The 15,920-nt window shown below is 46.7% G+C and overlaps 1 long non-coding RNA gene across 1 annotated transcript in view; it reads left to right on the top strand.

Moving 5' to 3' along the window:
- Positions 1–1,248: 1,248 nt before the first annotated feature.
- Positions 1,249–15,920, top strand: part of LOC146394924 (uncharacterized) — a 41,381-nt gene continuing 26,709 nt past the window's right edge. The window contains exon 1 of the long non-coding RNA XR_014833731.1: positions 1,249–1,515. This is a non-coding gene — a long non-coding RNA (uncharacterized LOC146394924). The remainder of the gene's footprint in view (positions 1,516–15,920) is intronic.

Genomic DNA, 15,920 nt, shown 5'->3' with positions numbered 1-15,920 from the left:
GACCTGGTGTGTGGAAGTTTCACAGACAATTTGGAGGTAATTAAGGTTAAATGAGATCAGAAGGGTGGGGCCCTAATCTGATGCTAGGGTGACGTGCTCTCTGGATTTGGGGTTTGATGTCTGATACTATTTCGGGGAAATTCGCAGTCATTATTGTTTCAAATATTTCTTCTGTTCCTTTCTCTCGCTTCTCCTTCTGATAGTCCCATTTGGCATGTATTACACCTTTTGTAGTTGTCCTATAATCCTTGAATATTCTGGGCTTTTTTTCAGAGTTTGTCCTCTTTCTGGTTTGAAGATTCTATTGATATGAGCTCTAGAGCAGACATGTTTTCTCCGCTGTGTGCAATCTACGGGTGAGCCCATCAAAGGCATTCTTTATTGTTACAGTGGTTTTTTGTTTTTTTATCTTTAGCATTTCTTCCTTTTTCTTTTCTTTTTGTCTTTTTAGGGCCGCACCCAGGGCATATGGAAGTTCCCAGGCTAGGAGTCCGATTGGAGTTGTGCTGCCATCCTCGCACAGCCACAGCAACGCCCGATCCTTAACCCACTGAGCAAGGCCAGGCATCAAACCCACGTCCTCATGGATACTAGTCAGGTTTGTTACAGCTGAGCCACAGTGGGAACTCCCCTAGCATTTCTTCTTTGGTTCTTCTTTAGAATGAACATCTCTCTGTTTGCATTGCCTGTCCTTGTGTGCTGTCTGCTTTCTCTATCATGGCCCTTGGTGTAATACAGTGGTTTTTGAGTTCCTGGCCTAATAATTCCAACACCCAACACCCCTGCCATGTCTGGATCTAATGCCTGTTCTGGCAAAAATAATGTTTTTTTGCCTTTTGGTATGGCTTGTGCTTTTTTTTTTTTTTTTTCTTAATAGCTGCACATGCGATGCCAGGTAAAAAGAAGCACTGGAGATAGGCCTTCAGTGCTGTGGCAGTGGCATTTGTGGGAGGGGACGCTTTCTCTAGTCTTCTAAGTAGGTCTCAGTGTTTTAGTGAGCCTATGCCCCTGGATCTTGAACCTCACAAGTTCTTAGATTTTTCTTCCCTTCTTCCATGAGGCATGATTGGCTCAAGGGTGCTGGGTGGCTATTTCTGCTCTCCCCATGGAGGTTAGAGCCAGCTGGAGCTGGGTAGTCCCTTCGCCTGGTCAATTAGGCTCTCCTAATACCCCCAGCAAGGCCGGCTCCAGTGAACTGGTTTCACCTGAGGGCGCGCCTGGTGGAGAACAGGTGCTCCAGTCAAAACCATTTAAAATGGTTCCTCGTCCCCTCCCGCTGCCGGAAGCTGGTTGGAATTTTTCTCTTCCGTTCTCGCACATTGAGCTCCTGGAGGTCGATCTCACGGTGTTTAAGAGACCCTCCCCCGCCCCCCTCCCCCAGCCAGGACTTGGTCACCCTGAAGTTGTTAATGGTCACAGTCGTCCGCACTGAGCCTCCAGCACGTGGCTCACTCCCGGTTTTCCTGCCCGGGCGCTGGTTCCTGCGGCCGCCGCTTCTCCCGAGTCCCTGCTCCGGTAAGTTACGACTCCCTGTGCGTCTGGTCGTAAGGGCAGTGGGCTGCCCCGTGGGCTCGCGGTGATTCAGGAAGAGGTGTTGGCTTTTTCAGTGTGTTCGGCTTTGGACGTGTTGTTAGGGTGGAGTGAGGACGTCTAAGCTCCTCACCTGCGGAAATGGAAACAGGAGGTTCCCCTCTTTCTTCTCTGGCATCGAATTACCTCCCAGGGTTGGAATCCACCCCCCACTGCCCCTCTCCTCCCCGTCCTAACCCTCGAAATGTCCAGTGGCTGCTCATAGGATTTGACTGCTGACGGTCAAGGCCAAGGCAACAGCCATCTACCTTTCGGCCGGGGCGGGGGGAGGCTAAAGCACACGCGTGGGGGGAATGTGGGTGGTCGCGGCGGTGGGGCAGGGGCGACGCTAGACTGATGGTTGGAACAGCAGGTATCTTCGCCGGGCTCCTCCCCTGGCTCTGCCCTCAGTACCTGGAGGCCCTGCAGCCTCAGTGGGTGTAGGGAGCGCCTTAGAGATTCCGAGGATGTCCCTGCTGAGCAAGGGTCTTCCTCCCCGCAGAGGCTCGGGGCTGTTGGAAAAGCCCCCTGAGCAGCTCTGTCGCCTGAAGACCTGCGACCGCGCGTCAGTCGGCCTCTGTTGGAAGGAGCTGGCACTTGGAATTATTAAGCACCCCTATGCATAGGAGAGGACAGGAAGTCCCCTGCTTGGCGTTTGTAGTAGCCAGTCTTGTCTTGGAAAGCTTGCAGGATTCGCAGCAAAATCCTGCGGAAGGCGATCAGCCAGCTGATCATTTATTTATGTTTTCAAAGGGCTCTGGAAACGCAGGTAGCAGTTGGTGGAACAGCAAGCCCTGTCGTGTATTATTAAACAGGAAGCCTGCCCACGGGGAGGAGGGCCCCCTGGCAGACAGGTCACGGGGGACTAATAAGGCCCCCTGAGGCTCAGGACTGGGGCTCTTCTAATGACTTATTAGTGAGGCTGCTGGAGAAAGAGAATGGCGTTTTTCATTCCCCCTCTTGAGCCACTTTTATCTGGAGAACTTTGAGGTATTTTATTACCCGTCTCTTTAACGGAGGCAGATACTGCTTTCCTTAGGATGAACCCGGAACAGATAGATTTGGAGACTGGTTTTTTTAAATGAATGAAGTAAAATATTTATGGAAAGTTTATGAAAGGCCAGACACTGTGTGAGGCAATGGGGGCCCAAAGATTAGAACAGCATAGCTCCCAGTGCCCCCAGGGGTCCCAGGTCAAGGGTGAACAAAGCACGAGCAAAGGCTGCGAGATGAATAAATTTGTGAGTACTTTTGGGGTCCTGTCTGCTCAGGGGAGGTACAGCAGTCACAGCCCGTTTCTGCAGGGGATTATGGATTGATAGGGGAGGCAGACATAGATAGAGTTGGTAGAGTAAAAAGATGTTTTAGTGGAATCGTGGGCAGCAGGACTTTGAAGAAGGGAGAGGTCAGTGTAGATTGGAGTTTAGAAAAAGTTGTGAAGAAATAGTGGGGGATAGGTTTTTTTTTTTTTTTTTTTTGGGCTGCCCCTGCGGCATATGGAGGGTCCCAGGCTAGGGGTCCAATTGGAGCTGTAGCCACCTGTCTAAGCCACAGCCACGCCAGATCCGAGCCTGTCTGCAACCTACACCACAGCCCAGGGCAATGCTGGCTCCTTAACCCACTGAGAGAGGCCAGGGATCGAACCTGCATCCTCATGGATACTGGTCAGATTCTTTTTTGCTGAACCATGATGGGAACACCAATGGGAGATACATTTGTAAAGGATGATGACATGGGAAATGAGGAGCCAGGCCGAAGAATTACACTTGGTCTCATGAGGGACTAGGAAGCCACTGAAGTTTTTTGCTTTTTGTTTTCCTTGTTTCTTTGGAAGGGAAGTGGGTTGCATTCGTTTTCTAGGATTGCCATCCCGGAGTAGCACACACTGGATCCCTCGGCAGACGTTTATCCTCCTAGTTCTGCAGGCTAGTGATCCAGGTGTCAGGCGGGCCGAGCTCCCCTGAGACTCGGAGGAGAACCCCTCCTCGCTTCTGCCCAGCTTCAGGTGGCGGCCGTCCATCCTGGGCAGGCCTCGGCTTACAGCCGCCTCGCTCCCATCTCTGCCTCCACCGTCATGTGGTGTCTGCCTTTCATAGCAAAACCCCTTCCTATAAAGACGCGAACTAGGCGTTCCCATCGGGGCTCCGCGGGGTTCTAACTAGTATCCTTGAGTGATACCGGGAGGATGATACCAGAGCCCGGCTTCTCATTCAGGGCAGTCGAAGAATGAACTCCGCACACACAGGCAGCAAGCAAGCCAAGTCTTTATTAAAGGCAAGGAGATAGCTCCCAGGACAGCTGGGAGCGGGGAGAAGAGCCCCCTTTTTCTGTTGTCCTATAGGGATTTTTATCTCTTAAAGGTGGGGAAGGGGCACCAACATGGGGTCCAGAGAGATGTAGTCTTCTCCCATTGGTCTTATTCAGTTACCCATGTCAGTCCTTGTCCAATAGGGCCTTAGGGGTGGAAAGGTCCCTTAAGTCTCATAGTCCTTTAGTCCTTTTCTTCCCATAAACTGAGTCACAGGGGTTTAAGGATTAATGTCCATCTGGGCGTAGGGACCCTCCCTATAGTAGACAAGGCCCGTGGGGATGTTACTCCCTGGAGCCCTTAAGCCACACGTGTTAATCAATGGCCATATCAAAGAATGCGTCCAAGCCCATGCTCCTGCACTGACTACCTGAGTTAATATTCTGCCTCATGAGTATGTGGGTTCGATCCCTGGTCTCCATCAGCGGGTCAGGGATCTAGTGTTGCGATGAGCTATGGTGTAGGTTGCAGATGGGGCTTGGATCCCACGTTGCTGTGCCTGTGGCATCAGCCAGCAGCTGTAGTTCCAATTAGACCCCTAGCCTGGCGACTTCCATATGCTGTGGCTGCAGCCATAAAAAGCAAAAATAGTAAAGACACCAGTTATATGGGATTAAGGGACCAGCCTACTCCAGCTTGACCTCACCTGAATGAACTCTATCTGCAACCCTATTTCTGAAGAACTTCACATCCTGAGGTACTGGGGGGTTAGGGCTTCAACATATCTTTCTGAGGAACACAATTCAACCTGGAACAGGGAGGAATGGGGGGGGCGGGGGAAGTGGGATAACGATGAGGTTTGTCTAAATGGACTATGTTAATTGATTGGATGGGAGGGCCCTTCTGCGGGCAGGGCGGGGGGGCTACCAGGGGAGAGGGCGGGGGTCCCTAGCTCAATGCAGAGTTCAGCTTGGCTGGGGAGGATTTTGGTGGAAAAAATGACTGCAAGAGAAGCTGAAACGAAGGGTGTGTAAATCAAGCAATTTTGATCAGGTTTTGAATCTACGTGATTAAAAGAATATTGTGATATATGTTCAAATAATTGCTTTTCATACACGTTTTTAGCCGGAAGTAGATGTTTTCCTTTCATGGGTGGGGGGGTCAGTGCGGAGGATCGTGGGTTCAGTTTTGGTTGTCAAGGGTAGTTGGAGGTCAGGGTCCAGAGCTTGGGTGAGAGTTTGAGAAAGATGTGAATTTGGGAGTCATTCTCCTGAGGGGAGGGCCTCCCGGTGCCCTTGAGTTACTGTCCGTACCCCTGAGCTGCTTTAGGAGCTGCCGTTTCTTTCTTTCTTTCTTTCTTTTTTTTCTTTCTTTCTTTTTATGGCTACACCCTCAGGATATGGAGGTTCCCAGGCTAGGGGTCGAAACGGAGCCACAGCAGCACGGGATCCAAGCCACATCTGTGATCTACACCACAGCAGATGGCAACACCAGATCCTTAACCCACTGGGCGAGGCCAGGGATCGAACCCACATCCTCATGGATGCCAGTCGGGTTCGTTACCACTGAGCAACAAGGAGAAGTCCAGGGGCTGCCGTTTCTCGTTATTAAACATCTTGTGTGAGGAACGTGCCTGGTTGTGAACGAGGTCTCTCTCCACCAGGGCGGGTGCTCTTGTCATAACGAATGAATGCGTGGGCACTGGGCTGAGAGGGGGACAGGCTTTTTGTGGAGATGTCCCCTCGAACATGGGAGGAGATAAACATGCTTTAGGACTTAGGATGCGGAAGAGCTGAGTCGCGCTGGCCTGAAATTCTTTTCTCGAGGGTTGTCTTCCCTATGTTTCCACACTCCTGGAACCATCCCTTGTTGGGACTGGAAACAGGATGTTCTCAGATCTCCTGAAACCTCAAAGAACTGCTTTCTCACAACACACTGTCTGTCTGTCAGCATCATGGATCATTTCGTAAGTGTCTCGTGCTGCAAATGGGATGTTCGCTGGGGCTCTCTTTGCTTTCTTCTCGCTTGATGACCAGGGTGGTCGACTCGTTAGTCAATCCAGTTGAAATCTGGCTCATGGGTACTGCTTGTCAGCTGTTAACGATAGTCCCAGGAGGCTTGGGTGGTTTGAAATGGAACCTTATTGACCCATTAAACATCATCAAGGGAGGAAGCAGGAAGGGCAGTGAGGACCTCTTAATTCAATGTTTGTTGGATGCTTTTACTTATGGACACAAGGAACTTGGTTGTTCACTGGTGTCAGAACTGTGTCCAAGTTGGGATTCTTGGGAATCACATGTCAGCTCCACCAAGTGTGAGCACCTGGACAGGTCCATCCAGGACGTGAATTCAACTGTATGTTAAAAAGTGATGTGTCTTGGAGCTCCCACTGTGGGTTAGGTGTGGCTTGGGTTGCTGCAGAGCATGGGTTGAATCCCCAGCCCAGCCATTGAGTTAAAGGATCCAGCATCGTCACAGCTGCAGCATGGAGCTGACTCAGATTCAGTCCCTGGCTTGGGAACATCCGTATGCTGCAGGTGTGGCCATTAAAAAAAAAAAAAAAATTGATGTGTCTCAAGTATGGGGGGAAGGACAGAGCCCAGAGACGGTGTAGACGAACGTCAGGCTTCTCTGTGGGAGGCGCTTGAGTTGAGCCTCAGGCAGCCCCTCATCCTGTGCCTGGAATTTTTGCATACCCTCTCCTTTGACACAGTGGCCCCCAGGCTTAGGAAAGAAGATATGTTTTCCTTCTTAACAACGAAACAACAACGTCAAAGAAAACAGTAGGGCCAAAAGTATGGGTGTGATTTTGGGCAAAAAAGATTGTCAAGTGAATTCATGACATGGCAAAGCTCTGCACGTAATTCTTTCCTAAAGAATGTCGGGAAACACAGGGCAGGGTGACTCACATAAATACCCGTGGCAGGAGGAGAAGAATAAAGATATTTCCCCTTGGTTTAACATGTCACAAGTTTGGAAGCATAAGTCATGAATTTGATTCTTAGGATAAGATAATGAATATCTCAGAAAAAAGAACATTTAATCAAACGAAAACATTCTAGACCAGAGGTATTAGGTTTTTTAAAGACTCCCTCATATGGAATCAAGTAAGACCTCCTTTTAAAACACACACCTCTAGGAGTTCCCATAGTGGCGCAGTGGTTAACGAGTCCGACTAGGAACCATGAGGTTGCGGGTTCGATCCCTGCTCCTTGCTCAGTGGGTTAACGATCCGGCGTTGCCGTGGGCTGTGGTGTAGGTTGCAGACGCGGCTCGGATCCCACGTTGCTGTGGCTCTGGCGTAGGCCGGTGGCTACAGCTCCGATTCGACCCCTAACCTGGGAACCTCCATATGCCGCGGGAGCGGCCCAAGAAATAGCAACAACAACAACAACAACAACAAAAGACAAAAGACAAAAAAAAAAAAAAAAAAAAAACCACACACCTCTAATCTTAAATGAGGGAGTTTAAACTTTGAAAAGATAATCCCCTGGGTCACACAACCAAAAGACACACATTTGCTTTGGTTATCCTCAGGAAGGACCCCCCTTTTCCCTCCAGATCAAAAGACCTCAGCCATACCTCCTGGCAACTGGGTGGCAGATGTCCCGGTTTTAATTGGGGCTTGTATTGATTCTTATCTTGAAAAGAATTGCCAATAATGACATGAAACAAGATTTCAACTCAGAGCTCCTGAAAGGTGATGAACCCAGGATTGAGGTGCATTGAAAAGGAAAAGGAGGAATAAGAAATCTCTAGTGTCTCATGCTTCGCGGGAGGAATGGTATTAGAAACCCCTTCTTCCATGGTGTCACAAAGTCTGGGGACCTCATCCCTCTTTTTAAAGCAGGCCAAGCACTGGTGGCCCTCTTCCTGGACCCAGAAGCCTTAGTAGCTCCCTCCAGACAGCACTGAGCTGTCTCCTGTAAGGTCCCGGGAGGACGATCTCATCAGAGCGCAGGTGGGGCCGGGCTGCGGCTCCGTGAAGAGGGAGCACACAGAGCAGACGGCAGCCTTGCTCGCCTGCTGCCCTGCAGGCAGGGTCTTTAACGGAATGCCAGGCGATCCCACCAGAGGACCTGCTCAACATCCAGTCTGGTCTCAATGCTGCTGCCATCCGCCATTACCCTCCTGTGTCTTCACGGGCATCGATTCGATGTTACACAACACAATAAACCCAAATGTGGAAAAAGGCTGACCACGCGGAGTTTTATTACCCGTTTCCTTTGAAGGCATAAACACCTCAAGAGGCACAGACCCGAGGCAGACACAGGTGCTAGCCCTCGGCGAGTCACGCCATCCTCCAGGCGCCAGGGTGTGTACCTGGCCCAGCTGGCCCATTTCCTTCCAGCACACATCAGCACCAGTACTGGTTTTATTGAGGGGTGGCCTTTGTCTTTTCTCTCCTCCTGGGATGGAAGCCCTGTCTGGGCAGGAGTCGTGTTGGCAGTGTTAGTCGTGTTAGATCTACCGTGCCCGCAGCGCTGCCGGCACGTGGAGTGCCGCTCAGTAAATACTTTTGAATGAACAAGCTCACTTTTCAGGGGAGACCTGACTATCCTCACAACCTCCCTTCTTGCCCTTGTCATCCAAGGCACCTTTTAGCTTCTGGAGCCACTGTGGCTGGTAGGGGTCTCAGGAAAGCTGCTTTGAGGTGATTCCACAGATCTTGATTGAGAGAGTGCTAGGAAGTGATAAAAAATTAAGAGGAACTTTGGCTGCTGCTGGCCATTCTGGAGGCAGCTCTCAGGCCCACACTCTGCAGGCCATAGAGGAGGGCCCCCCTTGCCTTCATGATTGGCAGGAAGGCCAACACTGGCTCCCCTGGCGGTTAGTGTGGGAATTGCAGGTGAGAGTCAGCCCTGGTGGTATTTCTTGATTTCCTACCACGCGGCCCCTCTCCCACCCCACAATCTTTAAGCCACTGTTTTACCTTAAAGCCACCAGCCTGGCACAGGTGTTAGACGCATAACAGCTAATCCCCATTAACCTCAACTCCTTCTGGAGGCAAAAAAACCCTACAAGGATGTGAGGGACACTTTTTTTCTTCAAGAGTTTGAAAGAAAAGGCAATTCTGGGCCCTTAATGGTATTTGCTTACATCTCATTTTCTTTTTAATCAAACATATTTTCTTGCTCCCAGGTGATGCTATTGACCCTTCATCAGTAGATTCTCTTCCTCCAGGGTGTTGTGTTAGTTATCTCTTGCTGCATAAAAAAAATCCCCAAACCTAGTGGCTTAAAACAACTACTGTGTATTTGTTCATGAGGCTTGCAGTTTGAACTGGGTCCAGCTGGTGGTTCTTCTGCTTATCTCACCTGGGGTTCCTTGTGGCTGCAGTTCTTTGGGGGCTCAAAAAAAAAAAAAAAATCCTAATACCTAGTGGCTTCAAACAACCACTGTATGGTTTCACTCACCTGTCTGGTGGTGAGTCGAGGCTGTTGGCTGGGCCACCTCAGCTCTGCATGTGACTTCTTCTGAGGTGTAACTCTGAACTTCTTTCCAAGCTGAGATCCAAGGGGCGAGCCCCAGTGAGCAAGCACCTGTTCAGGCTTCTGCTGGTTTCATGCTTGATGTCCCCTTTAGCTCTAGCAAGTCACATGGCCAAGCTCAAGAGTCAATATGGGAAGGGGTTCACAAGGGCCTGGATCCCCAGCCATGATTCAGTGGGGAGCACTGCTGTAACAGTCTTAACAAGTGTATAAAGGTGCGTTATTTATGGGCTTAGCTTTTCGTCTGCTTCAACTAACACATGACTTTCTTCCATGACTTAAGCTAATCACTCTAACTTGGTCTCGGCCAGTCCTGGAGTTTTCCTTACCCTCTCCCAACTAAACTTCTGTAGAGGGCCAGAGAGTAAATATTTTAGGCTTTGTGAACCATATATTTTCTGTTGCAACTACTCACCTCTATTGTTTAAGTGCAGAAGCAGCCATAAATCATATGTAAGTGAGTGGGTATAAGCTGTGCTCCAATAAAGCTTTATTTACAAAGAACAGGTGGTGGGACAGATTTGACCTGTTGGCCACAGTTTTTTGGTGTGCCAGATCCTTAATCCGCTGTGTCCAGGCTGGGGATGGAACCCGTACCTCTGCTGCAACCTGACCTGCTGTAGTTGGATTCTTTTTTTTTCTTTTTAGGGCTGCACCCATGGCATATGGAGGCTCCCAGGAGAGGGGTCCAATTGGCGCTGTAGCCAATGGCCTACGCCACCGCCACAGCAATGCCAGATCCTTAATCCACTGAGCGAGGCCAGGGATCCAACCCACACCCTCATGGATACTAGTTGGGTTTATTAACCACTGAGCCATGTCGGGAACTCCTGCAGTTGGATTCTTAACACACTGTGCCACAGTGGGAATTCCTGTGGGCCATAGTTTGCTGATTTTGGATCTATGTCGTCTTTGTAGAATTTGATTTCATCACAGGAAGTGATCAATGAGTATTACATAATATTTATCAACCAATTGCTTAAAATCATAAACAGATTCTTAAACTTCTAAGTATCTTTTTAAGAACTTGGAAAATGCTGTGTTTACTGAATAAAATGTCATAAATTGGTTCAGTGCAAGTTGGAGAGGCAATATATAATAAGATATAGAGAGCACAAACTTGAGAGTCAGATTACCCTGCCTACCACTGCCTGGCTGTGTGACCACATGAAAGTTACTTGACTTCTCTGAGCTTTAGTTTTCTCATTTGGAAATAGAACTGATAACAGTCCTACCTCCTAGGGTTTTTGTGAATATTAATCAATTCAAATGAAATACTTAGCATGGTGCCCAGACTAAAATAGATGCTCAGTTAAAACGGTGAAACAAACATCAAAGTGTCATAAAACTAACTTCTGAAGTAGTAATTTTTGGTAAGTCTGGTATATGATAGAGTTTCCAGGTTTATAGTGTTAACTTTTATTGGTTATAACTAATAGGTAAGTTCAGTAAAGTCAAAGGATACAAAAAGCAACCTACAAAAATGCATTGCATTTCTATACACAAACAACTATCCTAAAAGGAAATTAAGAAAACAATTCCATTTACAGTAGCATAAAAAAGAATAAAATACTGAGGAATAAACCTAACAGGTGAAAAACTTATATACTAAAAACTGTAACACTATTAAAAGAAATAGACATATGAAGGATGTTCCATGTTCATGAATTTAAAATAATTGATATTGTTAAAATGTTCATATTTACAAAAGTGATCTATAGATTTGATGTAATCCTTAGCAAAATTTCAGTGATATTTTTATAGGAATAGAAAAAAATCTTAAAATTCATTTGGAACCACAAAAGACTCTGAATAGCCAGAGCAATTTTGAGCAAGAACAAAATTCGAACTCTCATTTATTTCAAAACATACTACAGAGTTACAGTAATCAAACATTAGGGGAGTTCTCTTGTGGCACAGTGGGTTAAGGATCTGGTGTTGTCATTGCAGTTGGGTCACTGCTGTGGTGCAGGTTCAATCCCTGACCCAGGATCTTCTACATGCTATGAATGTGGCGAAGAAAAGAAAAGAAAAAGTCAGTCTGGTACTGGCTTAAAAACAGACATATATAGACTATAAAGCCCTGGCATATATGTATGGTCAACTAATATTTGACAAGGGAGCCAAGTATACTCAATGGGGAAAAAAAACGTCAATAGTGTTGGGAAAACTGGATATGCACAAGCAAAAAAATAAAATTGGATTCTTACACTATATATAAAAATCAACTCAAAAGATCTTAAAGGGAGTTCCCGTCGTGGCGCAGTGGTTAACGAATCCGACTAGGAACCATGAGGTTGCGGGTTCGATCCCTGCCCTTGCTCAGTGGGTTAACGATCCGGCGTTGCCGTGAGCTGTGGTGTAGGTTGCAGACGTGGCTCGGATCCCGAGTTGCTGTGGCTCTGGCGTAGGCCGGTGGCTACAGCTCCGATTCGACCCCTAGCCTGGGAACTTCCATATGCCGCGGGAGCGGCCCAAGAAATAGCAACAACAACAACAAAAGACAAAAAAAAAAAAAAAAATCTTAAAGACTTAAGTCCAAACCCCAAGACAATAAAACTCAGAAAACATAGGGAAAAACTTGTGACATTGAACTAGACAATGATTGCTTTGATAATGACACCAAAAGCACAAGCAACAAAAGCAAAACAAAACAAATGGGACTACATCAAACTAAAAAGCTTCTGCATAGTGAAAGTAATCATCAACAAAATGAAAAGGCAATCTACGCAATAGAAAATATTTAGAGTATATATCTGATAAGGCATTAATATTCAAATATATATGGGAACCACTATACTCAATAGAAAAAAAGAAAACACCCAAATAACTTGAATTAAGAAATGGGCAAAGAACCTAAATAGACATTTCTTCCAAAGACAACATATGAATGGCCAACAGATGTGTGAAAAGGAGCTCAGTGGAACCAATTATCAGGGAAATGCTAATCAAAACCACCATGAGTCACCACATCATTAGGGTGACTAGTATAAAAACAAACTCATGAAGGACACATGTTGGCAAGGCTATGGAGAAAAGGGAAGAACCCTTGTCTGTTGCTGATGGGAAGGTAAATTGGTGCAGCTGTTATGAAAAGCAAGATGGAGATTCCTCAAAATATTAAAAATAGAATTACCGCTTGATCCAGTGATCCTGTTTCATGCCAAAGGAAGTGAAATCTAAATCTCAAAGAGTTAGTTGATCTGCACGCCCATGTTCTTGCAGCATTGTTCATGACAGCCAAGACATGGAAACAACCGGAATGTCTGAATGTTTGATATACAGATAGATAAAGAACATGTGGTATATACATGAGGTATAATATTATTCGGCCTTGAAAAAAAGAAGGCAATCCTGCCATTTGTAACAACATAGATAGACCCTGAGGGCATTATGCTAAGTGAAATAAGTCAGACAAGGAAGTTTATGTGTGGAATCCAAAATAGTCAAACTCAGAGTTCCCACCATGGCTCATAGTTAAGGAACCCAACTAGTATCCATGAAGACGCAGGTTTGATCCCTGGCCTCGCTCAATGGGTTAAGGATCTGGCATTGTTGTGGCTGTGGTGTAGGCCAGTGGCTACAGCTCCGATTGGACCCCTAGCCTGGGAACCTCCACATGCTGCGGGTGTACCCCTAAAATGGCAAAAAAATAAAATAGACTCATAGAAGCAGAGACAGAATGGGGCCTGCCAAGGGCAGCAGGGAGAGGGACATGGGCAAGTGTTGGTTAAAGGCTACCGTTTCATTTATGTAAAATGAGTTCTGGAGACGAATTGTTGGGGGGCAGGAAGGGCTGCCGAGCCTCCTCAAGCGTTTTGCAAGGGAGGAGCTGTGGTTTGAAGTATCTGGGTGAGAACAGCTTTTACTCATTTAATGTGAAGGAGTGTGGGCTCTAAAATCCAAAATAAATTGTACCACCCCTGAACTGTTTAGTGGTTGTGAGCAAGTTATTTAACCTCTTCGTCTCTTTTTTTAAACATGTGATTATTGTAAAAACTAAAAAAGATAATGTGATAAAGCACAACTCCTAGCTGTCATACATGACATTTTTCTAAAATTTAGTAATAAAATTAATATAGTTTAACTTAGATCTGATACTTTTGCGCTGACTGAAATTTGAGTTGCAAATCACCAGCAGTGGCACAGAGCTAGACTTGGTGGCCTGTCACGGGGGGTGTGCACAGACACACAGGACACCATTCGATAGCAGGAGGTATGAGATCCATTTTCAGGTTTGTTCGTAAAATCTTAGAAAACCACAACTTCTTTAAAAACATGAGTTATCTAGGAAGATCTTCAAAATCGGCATCCCAGTAGCTAGGAATGGTCTGAGCGTTCTTTTCCTTTGTCGGGTAAGATGCTGTTTCCTATCAGTGTTGCGAGGCATGTGATCCATCATTCTATCCAAACAGTGTAAAGACTGCTCTTCTGCTGCAGCTGCTGAATGCATAGAAGTTGCTAGGGTGGCCAGATAATCTTTTGTTTGACTACTCGATTTACAGCTGTGCTTTCCTATAGGTCACAATAGCTTAGCGACCTGCATTTGACCCCGTGGTCAGCATTTCCTCAGTGAATCGTTGTGACTGTGAGATTTGTCTCTACTTCAGTAGGGTTTGTGGTACCCATGGTACTTTTGAGGTTGTTTGGCCAATATTTGGGTACAGTGACTTAGGTCCCCATAGCCAGTAATCCTTTAGCCAGGATTTACTAAAACAAAGCTTATCTCACATTTGACTGTATAATGATTTGACAGTGGTAGCTCAGAAAAAAATACAGTGAATGTCTGCTACGTATCAGGCACTATTAAAGCTGCTAAAATCCTATTTTCAATCAAATTTTTCCTCCGGGTGGGGGGGGGGGTGCTAGACCCATGGCACAAGGAAGTTCCCGGGCTAGATGTCAAATCAGAGCTGCAGCTGCTGGCCACAGCCACAGCCACACCAGATCTGAGCTATGTAGGTGACCTACGCCACAGCTCATGGCAACACTGGATCCTTTAACCTCAAGGCCCGGGATCAAACCTGCATCCTCTTGGATACTAGCCAAGTTCGTGACCCACTGAGCTACAATGGGAACTCCCAATCAGTAATTATATTTTAATGAAATAAAAGCCTTGAAGAAAAATATCCCTTGGGTGATGGGTGATATTCCAGTTAGTGTCTGGGGAAGACAGTGGCTGTGAAACAGGAAGTGGTTTGTTGGCACAAAGGTGGCTGTTCCAACCAGTGTGGTGGAGTATCTATATAATAACACTAATGCCAGCACAGGGCAGCAGCGGTGAGAAGAGGGGCTCTTGCTGTAGGACTGGTAGGCAGAGGACAGCAGGGACACGGCTAGGTGAGTGGAGCCATCCTAATGACCTAAAATGTGACCAGCATGAGCTATGTCCTGAACCTCCTTATCTGCCCCAATCCCTGGTGTGCGCTCCTCACCCCACCTTGGAATCCAAAAAGGACTTGGGCAAGGCTCAAGCTTCAGCCCTTCAGAGGTGGGGACAGTAACCTCGGGCAGCTGGGAACTACGGAAATACCGTGCAGAGACTGATAGAACACCCTTCAAGGAAAAAACCCTAGTAATGAAGGGTCACTGCTACCTGTGTTAGGTCTTCAGAGCCATTGTTGCATCTTAACCTGACTTTTGCCCTGAATGTAAGTTTGAAAGCTCACCTTAAGAGTTTTGCTGTCCCACATGTTAGCAGCCTCCAGTTACTCTCTAGGAAGCCATCCTTGATGACATCCTGTTTACGGGCTTTTTGACTATTTCTTCTGTCTTTATGGTCTCGTACAAACTTGTGTGCTTTGGAATCAGCTGGTGACAACGGAGATTAGGTGGGCCCAATCCTGTGCCGACTCATTGGGTCTGGGCTGGACAGTTCTATCAATTCCCAAGTCATAGTGATGCTTCTAGTCTAGAGACCACATTTTGAGGATCACTCATCTTACAGAAAGAGGGGGAACAAAATTCAGTGATACATTATGCAGCTTGAAACTTCTGTGATAGTCGTTCTAATCAAAGAGTTTCATTAACTCACTCGAAGCTCTTCTCCAGATGTCCTTCCATTGACATATACTGGTCTCTTCAGTCATCATGTGAGAGTCCGGTCTCTTTAAAGTGTAGTCAAGCAGATTTAAAGTTCTCATTCTTGTAAAATGAGAACTTCATTACTTAATTTTCTGTGGACACCCCCAATCTACAGCCACACCTGTTACCGCACATTTATGCTTCAGGTGACATCACGAAAGTTCTGACATCTACACACATCTGCCCATCATTAATGGACTTTTTACTTCCAAAGTAAACTACACACACAGTACTCTTAGGGTGTTGACAAGATAGATCATGACAAGATCAAACTAATTTATACATAAACCTATTCAGCTTTTTTTGAGGTTCAATGTGATTTAATGTTCAGTCAGAACAACTGTTCTAAAAAGCACAGCCTTTTCGGGTACTGCTGAAAAGACGTGCTCTTGGTCAAGTGAGTTTGGAAAACGTGAACCTCCAAGGAACGTGCGGCAACTTAAACAGCTTATGAAGGGATCGAAAAAGTTGATCCTTTTTTAACACCTATTAAGATCCTGACACTCTAGCATATTCCAGCTACAGCT

The sequence above is a fragment of the Sus scrofa genome, chromosome 18 (genome assembly GCF_054392235.1).
Source record: "Sus scrofa isolate SSC_HxYL_T2T_F1_AM1 chromosome 18, Sscrofa_HxYL_maternal_Yorkshire_Landrace_v2.0, whole genome shotgun sequence".
Taxonomy (NCBI): Eukaryota; Metazoa; Chordata; class Mammalia; order Artiodactyla; family Suidae; genus Sus; species Sus scrofa.
Note: the sequence above shows the minus strand (reverse complement) of the source record. Positions and strands in the feature narration are given on the sequence as shown.